The sequence below is a fragment of the Salvelinus fontinalis genome, chromosome 33 (genome assembly GCF_029448725.1).
Source record: "Salvelinus fontinalis isolate EN_2023a chromosome 33, ASM2944872v1, whole genome shotgun sequence".
Lineage (NCBI taxonomy): Eukaryota > Metazoa > Chordata > Actinopteri > Salmoniformes > Salmonidae > Salvelinus > Salvelinus fontinalis.
In genome coordinates, this window is record NC_074697.1 from 23,386,874 (window position 1) to 23,397,398 (window position 10,525).

General features: G+C 43.6%; 1 long non-coding RNA gene across 1 annotated transcript; it reads left to right on the forward strand.

Moving 5' to 3' along the window:
- Positions 1-745: 745 nt before the first annotated feature.
- Positions 746-3,189, forward strand: LOC129831528 (uncharacterized). Its single transcript, XR_008755752.1, has 2 exons — positions 746-2,445; positions 2,559-3,189. It is a non-coding gene; the product is annotated as an uncharacterized LOC129831528 (long non-coding RNA).
- Positions 3,190-10,525: the final 7,336 nt, after the last annotated feature.

Below are 10,525 nucleotides of genomic sequence, written 5' to 3' on the forward strand. Positions count from 1 at the left end.
ACTTTAATATGTCCTAGATAAAAGGAAAGAAAAAGGACATTACCTGGGTTAGTTATTAGGACACAAACTCCATCTTCGGGGCAGAATAATCCCCTGGATTTGTGCTGGGCTCTGTAAAGTCTGCTTCAACCCAGTAGTTGAAAAATGTTAAGAATGCATTGTTCAGATATTGCATTAGTAGTTCCCTAACATATTTACCTTGTTCTCTGGGAGTTAAACACTATGGGGGAGGAGTGTAGTATCTGGGATCTACATCTGTTTATATTAGTTACTATGCTGTTACTAAGCAGTGATGTATTACGACAGTGTTACGTTACTACACCTAATAGGAAATGCACATGCGCACTAGTGTGCCCGGGAACTGTAGAGCACGAGGAGGTTTGGACTAAACGAAAACTAACTGTACTCCCGTCTCCTGCCTGGTCATTTCTCCACAACACAAATATTACAGAAACAATAGGGCTATTGTTCATCAATGGAGCTGTTGTTCATGTGTCTGCCATATCGCCTAGGTCAGGGTTTCCCAACCTTCTCCTTTGTTCCCCCCAGACATTTCAAATATTTGTTTTAACCCTAAACTGGCACACCTGATTCAATTAGTCAAAGACTTGATGATTAGTTGACTAATTGAATCAAGTGTGCCAGTTTAGGGTTAAAACAAAAATGTGAAATGTCTGAATGGGCCAGAGAAGAGGGTTGGGAAACCCTGACCTAGGTGCTTTTTGACAGTTCTTGGCTATGTCACGGAGTGAATAGTACAGTATTTTAATCTTTTATTTCATATTGCATGTGCTTTATATATTTATTCTATATTTAAAATTGTGTGTGCTGTTTTCTATGGGCTTGATTATTTCTATTGTACTGCATGATCATGTGTGATGACTATTTAATTGCATGGAGTTTTGTTCGACATTGAATCAAACTTTCCTGATGACACCTCCCACTGCATTAACTACCTGCAAAGCCATTTGCTAACGCCATTCCTACAGCCCTATAAAAAGAGACTATCAGACGTACCCGAGGGCTCTCGGATTTGGGGGTGGAAACCCTGTCGAAAAGCCTCCTTCCTGGCGGGCAGCCACCTCCTGCAGCAGCACGTCCTCATCTCTCGTCATCCCAGCAGGTCCAGACAACCAATAGGTCCAGACAACCAATGACTCCAGAAGTCCGACTCTTCACTGAAGGATGGATCCTTCGAAGAGCACCTGAACATTCAAAACACTCAGCCCATGTATCCCAATTTTTTTTAAAGTGATTTAGTGAACAGAATTCCAAGAAATGTCATTCACTGGAGGTTTCCTCTGCTTATTTGATTTCAGTATTTCCTCCACCATGAGGGCTCGAGGAAGTTTGTGGCTTGAGTAAAACCCGGACTGGTCTGCGCCATCTGAACTATTCTCTATCCACTCTCAACGAACTGGACTGCGAGATTCTACCCACTCCCACACTCTGGCCGATACAGTCGCAAACCCCGGGACAGGGCACAACAGACTAGATTGAGTTGTACCCACTCCCACTCTCCGGCTGATACAGTCACAAACCCCGGGACAGGGCACAACAGACTAGATTGAGTTGTACCCACTCCCACTCTCCGGCTGATTCGGTCGCAAATACCGGATGAAGTACTCTGGATTGGGCTACTTGCACAGCACTTGAGTACTCATGAAGCAGATAGCAGATAAGGTAGAGGAGAAACAAACCCTAGTTAGACGCTCTGCAAAACAAACTAGAGTTGAGAGGCCACTAAGGAATAAATACTGGTCTTTAACATGGCTAATCAGAACGACACCAAAAACAAAGGGGGGAGAAGAGTCACGGAATGAACAGTATTTTCATATTTATTGTATATTGCATGTGCTTTCTATGGGCTTGATTATTTCTATTGTATTACATGATTGCGTGTGATGACTATTTGTTTGCATGAACTTTCTTTGGACATTGAACCATTTCCTGATGACACCTCCCACTGCCTTAACTACCTGCAAAGCCATTTGCTAACAGTATTCCTACAGCCCTATAAAAAGAGACTATCAGACGCACCCGAGGGCTCTTAGATTTGGGGGTAGAAACCCTGTCGACCGCCTCCTTCCTGGCGGGCAGCCACCTCCTGCAGCAGCGCGTCATCGTCTACAGTCAGTCCAAAGGGCCAGACAACCAACGACTTTAGAAGTCTGACTCTTCTGATTGTGATGGGCTTGTCTTCTTTCAAGAAAAAGAAAAGTAAAAATAATCACACAAGTTGGTGTGAATGTGATCCAACGATTGGTTAAGATGGTGGTACTGAGGACCCCTGTCTGTATCCCTGACCTATACAGATTGTTCCCTAGACTGGGTGGCGTACTTGTTGGTGATTTGGAAGGTGATACCGGAGACCGAGAGGTGATTGAGGCGAGACGTAGGTGAGGCATCTCTGAAGGACGGATCCTTCGAACAGCACCTGAACAGGTAATTAAACATTCAACGCTCTGCCTTTGTATGACAACTATACATTTTTGTGATTAGTCAACAGAATTCCAAGAAACATCATTCACTGGAGGTTTCCTCTTTTTTGATTTCAGTATCTGCATGCCATGCGGGCTCGGGGAAGCTGGTGACTGGAGAACAAAACAGGACTGGAGTCTGCCACCTGAAATATTCTCTAGCCGTTCCCAAATGACTGGACTGAGTTTTTAGTTCCCACACCCCGTCAGATTCGGTCGCAAACCTTGGAACAGTGCATAACGGACTAGACTGAGTTCTATGTTAAAAGAGATTTTATTATTATCATTTGTATTTCAAATAAATATTGTAATTTTCTACTTTCCTCTGACCCTCTGGTGTCTGTGTTGGTGTAGCCCAGGATCCTAGAACCTCTAATTCATGGCTCTCCAACCCTGTTCCTGGAGGGCTACTGTCCTGTAGGTTTTCACTCCAACCCTAATCTAGCGTACCTGATTCTAATAATTAGCTGGTTGATCAGCTGAATCAGGTTAGTTACATCTGGGGTTGGAGCGAAAACCTACAGGAGGTTTAGGTGTACCCCTATCCTGAAGTCAAATGACCTAGTGGCCTCCTGGGTGGAATGTTATTAATATTTTTCATTATTTTTATTTATTTTTTAATGCAGAATATCCAGTGTTTCTATGTCAAACGGTTTTATTATATTTCAGTCTTCTGTGATGTAGTGTATATAAATACCTTTCAACTATCTGACATAGTACAGGGGTCTTCTTTCTTTAAGCCCATAACCATGTGTGTGAGGTGTATACTTTTGTTCAAAAGTATATTTGCATAAGACTACCAAGAAACACTGTGTAACCCTAATTTAGCCCACTGCAGTAAAAGGTTAAGCTTTTTTTCTAATGGGTGTTCAAGCTTCTGAATCGGGCGGGTAAATGCTGCCAGTAGATGGCAATGTTTCAAATAGGCCTAGCTTGTGCATCACTATCATTAGCGTGATTGGACCAAGCCAGAGCAGCTTGTGAAGTTGCTTGAGCCGTTCGCAATCCACACCGACCAACTTCAAACTGACAGCCAATCGCTGCCTGATGTGGTGCCGTACCTTCTCTACTTTGAGGAAAACTTGCAGTCAAATACTGTTGCAAAACAGTTGGCACATGTCCTCCTGAAGTCACTGCGTGATCGCTTCGCCTGCATACTGACTCCTCTAGCAACCAACTTCAATCCAACCCCTGCAGCAGCTTGCCTGATGCACCCAAGTGTGTGCCTGGTACGCACTCAACAGAGATGGAGCCACTGATAAGGGAAGCAGAGTCTTTTGTATTCAGAAAATCTCAGCGTACAGTCGTGGAGCAGCAGGACCCCAGGCCCTGTGTGGACTGTTAAAATACCTGGAAGAGGCAAAGGGAGTCAACTCTCCAGTTCTGGCAAGCAAGGATGGCTGTTTATCCAAAGCTGTGGCACTGGATCGGGTTTCTACCCCTGCATCCCAAGCGTTCGTGGAGAGAATATTCTCCGTCTGTGAACAACTGTCATCCAGCTTGAGAAACTGAACACCCACTTCTCTGGAACGCAGAGGCTTCTTTAAGATAAACCAGAGCCCACACACAAGCTGGCTGGCTGTTAACTGATATTGTCTTTGTTGTAGTCAGGGATACACAACATGTTTAATATTACGTAAACACAACTTAATTTGTTTTTTCCTCTCTCTTTCTGTCAGATTAAGGTAAAGGTACTTGATTTTTCTTACATCTACTACAAAAAAATGTGAAAACATTGGATTGGTATAAACATGAACGAGTTTCCTTCCACCATATTTCTTGCACTAGTCTAGGCGCTTATCCTTTTAAATCCAAGTCACATTAGGATTGATTGATTGATCATTAAAATTGAACCAAACCTTTGTCCTGGCCCATCACCTTATGTGTTTATTACTTTCCCAGTGGCGAAAATCTGATATCAACCTTGGAGGGGACAATTACATTAAATTTTCTCAAGAGCAATTCCTGAGGGGGACACCACAAGTAGTGCTGTAACACATAGCCTACGTTGTAATATGTTAAATGTATATTGAGGAACCATAATTCCTACAACTGGATAATTGATAGGTACAGTAGTTAACTGAAGGGTTGTCCCAACTTGTTCAAATGTTTAAATCATTATAATTCTACTACTAATAATAGTTATAGCAGTGCTCCTTACCAGTCCAGTATGTATGCAGGTATTCGTACTTACAACCAGCAATATCAAGAAAGGTCAGTAGGTGACAATGGTACTGTACACTGTATGGGTGTAGTTTTCATAAATACAATGAACATGGTGTGATCACACCTAAAAGAATCTCCATTGAGAACCATCACAAAGTTGGTCTCTGTATTGAATTGACCTATTAATTTGACTTTTTCTGATACATTTATATAGTCATTAAATATGTGCACCTGGCCTGAGTCTACTACAATATCTTTACAAGAACAAAAAGATACAAATAAGTACAGTTCTAAAAGCTAAATAACTACTTCAATGAAAAACCCAAATAAATCAAACACAATATCCTTCAGTCAGTGTCTCAACTCAGTCAGTGTCTCAACTCAGTCAGTGTCTCAACTCAGTCAGTGTCTCAACTCAGTCAGTGTCTCAACTCAGTCAGTGTCTCAACTCAGTCAGTGTCTCAACTCTTCAAACAGCAGCTATGGACAAGTATGTGGCACAAAGTATGACATTTTAAATAAAATAACACAAAATAAATAATTTGTAAGTGTACTGAAAACTACTAAACAAAAGAACAAATATCAATTACACCAGGGGTTCTCAAACAGGGGTCCATGGACTAATTGCAAGGGGTCCGTGAAATAAAAAAGTGTAATGAATGTAGTCAGTACCACAAGGTTTCCAGTAAGTTCACATATAATATAGAGTGGAGGTCCCTGAGGACCGCTCAAAACCTTGCCTGCCTTGCCTCAAAATATGCAGGGGTTCCAGTAACCCCAAAAAGGTTGAGAACCACTGCTATACACACTACTGAACAAAAGAACCAAACATATGTTTGCGGGTTTCAATGGATCCAACAAATTGCTGGCAGATATTTTCCCTCTTGAGACTGTCCAGCCTGTCTTTATGTACATTACAGACAACTACGCCGTTCAGTCTCTCTTGGCCCATGCTGGTCCATAACCAAGTCTTCAACCTGCGGAGTGCACTGAAACTCCTCTCAGCCTCACATGAAGACACTGGCACCACAAACAAAATTCTGATCAGCACCTCAACTTGGTCAAACAACCCCTGCACCTCTACTGGAAGCCTCCTGAGGACCTCTGCTGCCTCTCCACTGCTGCTACAGGTGTATTTGTTGTGAAAGAGAGGGATCTGCACTGAAAGAGAATCTATGTTCAGTTCTGGGTACTGATCTAGAGACTCATCCAACTCCCCCGTGAGAAGCGCTCTTTCCAACTTTTGCAGGACGTTTAGACTGTCCTGGTCAAAACGGTCACCAAACTGAACCTCCACACCATCCAACACTTTAAAAGAATTCTGCGTAATAGTGATCCACTGGGCCTCCCGGGTGGCGCAGTGGTCTAGGGTACTGCATCGCAGTGCTAACTGCGCCACCAGAGTCTCTGGGTTCGCGCCCAGGCTCTGTCGCAGCCGGCCGCGACCGGGAGGTCCGTGGGGCGACGCACAATTGGCATAGCGTCGTCCGGGGTAGGGAGGGTTTGGCCGGTAGGGATATCCTTGTCTCATCGCGCTCCAGCGACTCCTGTGGCGGGCCGGGCGCAGTGCGCGCCAACCAAGGGGGCCAGGTACACGGTGTTTCCTCCGACACATTGGTGTGGCTGGCTTCCGGGTTGGAGGTGCGCTGTGTTAAGAAGCAGTACGGCTGGTTGGGTTGTGCTTCGGAGGATGCATGGCTTTCGACCTTCGTCTCTCCCGAGCCCGTACGGGAGTTGTAGCGATGAGACAAGGTAGTAATTACTAGCGATTGGATACCACGAAAAATTGGGGAGAAAATGGGATAAAAAAAATAATAAAAAAATAAATAAATAGTGATCCACTGCTTTGCCAGCAAATCGTCTTGAGTGCGTCTCAATGGATTCAATAGAGTCAATCAATGTTGTTGCTTTCTCATACAGTGCAAGGTAGCTTTCGTCATTTCTCTTGCCCCTAAGAGATGACCGCACACACTCGACTACAGCCTGCATACCAGAGACAGTCTGAGTTTTCTTCTGCAGTGAAATGTTTAGACATTCAAGCTCTCCAAGAACAGCAGAGGCAAGTGTGAGGCCCAACACAGTCTTGCCTTTGCTGAAGTGCTCGAATAAGCCACTGGCAGTTGAAGCTGGCTTGGATGCAGATTTTGCCATCTCCTCTAGGCTGCTTAGTACCCGCTCATACTGCCCTAGCACAGCTCTAATAGCAGTATTCCACACAGTCCACCCTGACCAGGGTGGTCAGATTTGTATCTTTGGACGTGGCAATCGATTCAAACATGCTCTTAAACTTTCCTGACTGGCCATAGAGGACACCTAACTCATGGACCCAGGAAAGGGAATTCCGGATCAGTGGGGAGGCTGAGCAGCCAGCCTGTGTAATCAGATTTACACAGTGTGCTCCACAATGGACATAGAGGGCTAACGGCTGCTGCCTCCTCACAATTGCCTGTGTACCTGTGTATTTTCCTGCCATGTTTGAGGCACCATCGTAACTCTACCCACATAAGCCAGACATGGGCAAATTGAGCCTCAACAACACATCAGTTGCCACTTTCGCAATGCCCTCGCCTGTTGTCTCCGACACCCTGTATAGCCCAATAAACTCCTTGTGAGGGACAAGGTCATGGTCAACATAACGCAGACAGACATTCTCCTGTTCAGCACCAGAGACATCTTGAGTACCATCAACAATTAATGAAAATTGTACAATCGGAAGAGACCTAATCTCAGCTGCAATGCCTCGAATGACTGTATTGGCCATGATGTTCAGAATTTCATTCTGTGCTTTGGGGCCTGTGTACATTGTGGTACGCTCTGTTAACCACTTCAGTAAAATGGGATCATCCTCTTCTGCCCTAAGTTTCAAAAGCTGGTATAAATTCCCACTGTCATCCGTGTGGCCTCTAAAGGCTTGTCCCTGTCTTACTACATGCCGCACCGGACTAACAATTTTCATCAAGCAATGCCTTGCGTCATCCTGCTGTTTACCCCACGCGCTGGATAACTGGACACTGATTGGATTTAGCTGGTGTGCTGTTACAATTACAAAGTGGCGGTGGGTTTGGCAGTTTTGATGTGCTGTGAATTTTTCAATGGCTTTTCTCCAGTTCCTAAATTCTGCACTAATAAAGGCAGCATCTGCTCTTTGGCCAAAAGATGGCTGGCTTGAAAACCCTTGGCTACAGTGAAAACACAACACTCCTTTTATTGATGGATTATAATGTAGCCAGGGGAAATCGCGAAACCATCTCTCTTGAAACGTCAACACTCTGTTGGCAAGAGTTTGCGGTTCTATAAATTGTGGGTGTGGCTGATATGGTTTTGTGCCATCACTGTGGTAACTGGACAATGCTGTGCCACTGTCCCCTATACTGGTGCTGCTGGCAACAAGGGTGACACCTGGTCCTGCAGTGGCTGTGACACTGTCGTCTGAAGTCTCTCTCCCTGGCTCTTTCCCTTTCACCACCCTCACTGACTCACAGTCTGTCTCCTAGAAAAGAAATAAGGTTTTGCCGTACTCCTAACTACCGGTACCCAAAACTACACAATTAATCACAACAACAATACCATTGCCGTAAACAAATCTTAGTTTAGTCACCAGTTTAAGTTGAGAGTGGGGGTATCCATGGCATTTTCCAATTATGTCCCTATTTTAAAGGTAAAAAAAATTGAGAACCTTTCATAATGTTGCCAAACAAAGGCTCAAGAAACTTACCTGAGACTCCCTGTCTCTGCCAATCTGTCCCTGCATATCTGTCCCCAGCTCTGCTGTCTGTGTGCCATCTGTTGCCTGCTCTGCCTAATGACATCATTGTGAAACATTTCCATTAGCATTTCACTTCTTTCTTATGAACATTTTATCAACTAGTCTTTGAGATATTAGGCTACTAGAGTTCTTACTTTGCGTTTTGGTGTACTGAAAAATACTCTGATGTCCGTCTTTTTACTTTTTTCTGCCATTTTTCTACCTGGCTGGCTGGCCTAGTTGCACACACACACATTTACACAACACATTCTGCAACCTTTTGTAATTTTAATATAGTTTGTTTCATATTGGCTGGCTTCTGTAAGAAATTGTAATAGAGACTGGAAACTAGTAATAACAACATTTCAACATAAGCCATCTTGTATACAAAATACACATACTCCTCATTTCTCTTGGACATATGCTGGACTTATTAAGACACCAACTACAGACACACACAATTCCCCTCCCCCATGATAACCACAGACACACACAACTCAAGGTTGGAGCTCAAAACAAAGAACTATCTCAGGAACCAATGGAACGTTGACACCAGGCCTGATCAGGACTACCCAAGACCCAGATCGACCAATCGGAAGGCCAGACTTCCAGATCAACCTACTTTGCTTGTTGTCTATATAAAACTGTACAACTGCTTAAACTATCTCTTTCCGGACGATTCCATACGAATCAGACAGAAAGAGCCTTGCTGCAAGATTTTACTAAGATGTCTTTACATGTGATTAAACGGCCTTATTATAAAATGATCCACCTCGTCCTATGTCTCCTCTTGTTCTCCTGTCTCCAGTAAACGTTTTATCAACACTTCCAACAATAGCTGAATTTGTAAAGCTAGCGAGCACCAATTCTATTTATGTGTGTTTGCTATAATCTTTGCTACCTGGTTAAATAAAGGTGAAATAAAATAAAATAAAATAAGTTCAGTAGCGACAATTTAGCTTTAGCAACGAGACCATTATATATATTTAAGACAATGGTATCAGAGAGTGTAGTTCTGTTCAGTTTGGACTTCAGTTTATCGCTAACCTTATCACAGGGACTTTGAAGCACTACAGCTGCATGCTGATCTTGGAATAAACTGACGATAGCAAAGATTCCATCTTTGACGACGCCACATAAATGGAATAGGTACTAGCTAGCGTGATAGTTAATGTTTGCTTTAGTTTGCGCGCTAGCTCTACAAATTCCCCTAGTGTGTGAACCCTGCCAACATAAAATAAATACATAATATTGCTATGGACCTGCTATGGATTGACTGGATTAACCTCACGTCAGTTACGTACATGTGCCTTTCGGACAGTAGATACGAACCCTCTATTACCTTGCCAGCTAAAGAACTGGCAGTGGATCAAACCATCGTGAGGCAAAGGGCGGGGGAGGTCACAATCTTTTGAAACTTTAAAACGCGCTATTAAGTGTCTATAATCAGCACAAGTGCTTTCATTGCGTATTATTTATATTAATGAAATTACATAGTTATGTTTACAGTGATATATTGGGGGGGACAAATCATATTTTTCCCAAGATGGGGGGGTCGTGTCTCCCCCGTCCCCCCTGGGATTTCCGCCTACACCCCCCCCCCCCACCCCCCCTAACGTCCCACGCAGAGGATACTTTCTATCCCTAACACTAAAAAATACAAAAATGAAATACAAATGTTTTTATCAAAATGAAACTAAATAAAACTATTTTAAACTAATACAAATAAAACTAATTAAATCACAAAACTATAATAAGAATCGTAACAGTTCTTGGGTACACTATAGAAAGTGTGGATATACTGTTACGACTCCGGTCGAAGTTGGCTGGGCTCGGCGGTCGTCGTCACCGGCCAACTAGCCGCCACCGATCCCTTTTCCCTTTTCTGATAGTTTTGTCTTATTAGTTGCACCTGTTCCGATTTGTGTTTTCTTGATTTGCTTCCCTATGTAAGCGGGTGGAACCCGCCCTTTGTGTTCACGTTTGTGTCGTAGGTGTTGTTGTTCTCCGGACCGTGTTGACCCTGTGTTTGGGTTGGTCAGGTCAGTGTTTTGCGCCCTGTGTTTTGGGCTTTACTATTTTCGGTGCCGGAATAAAGTGCATTTTCCCCCTGGAACTCTCTGCTCTCTGCTCC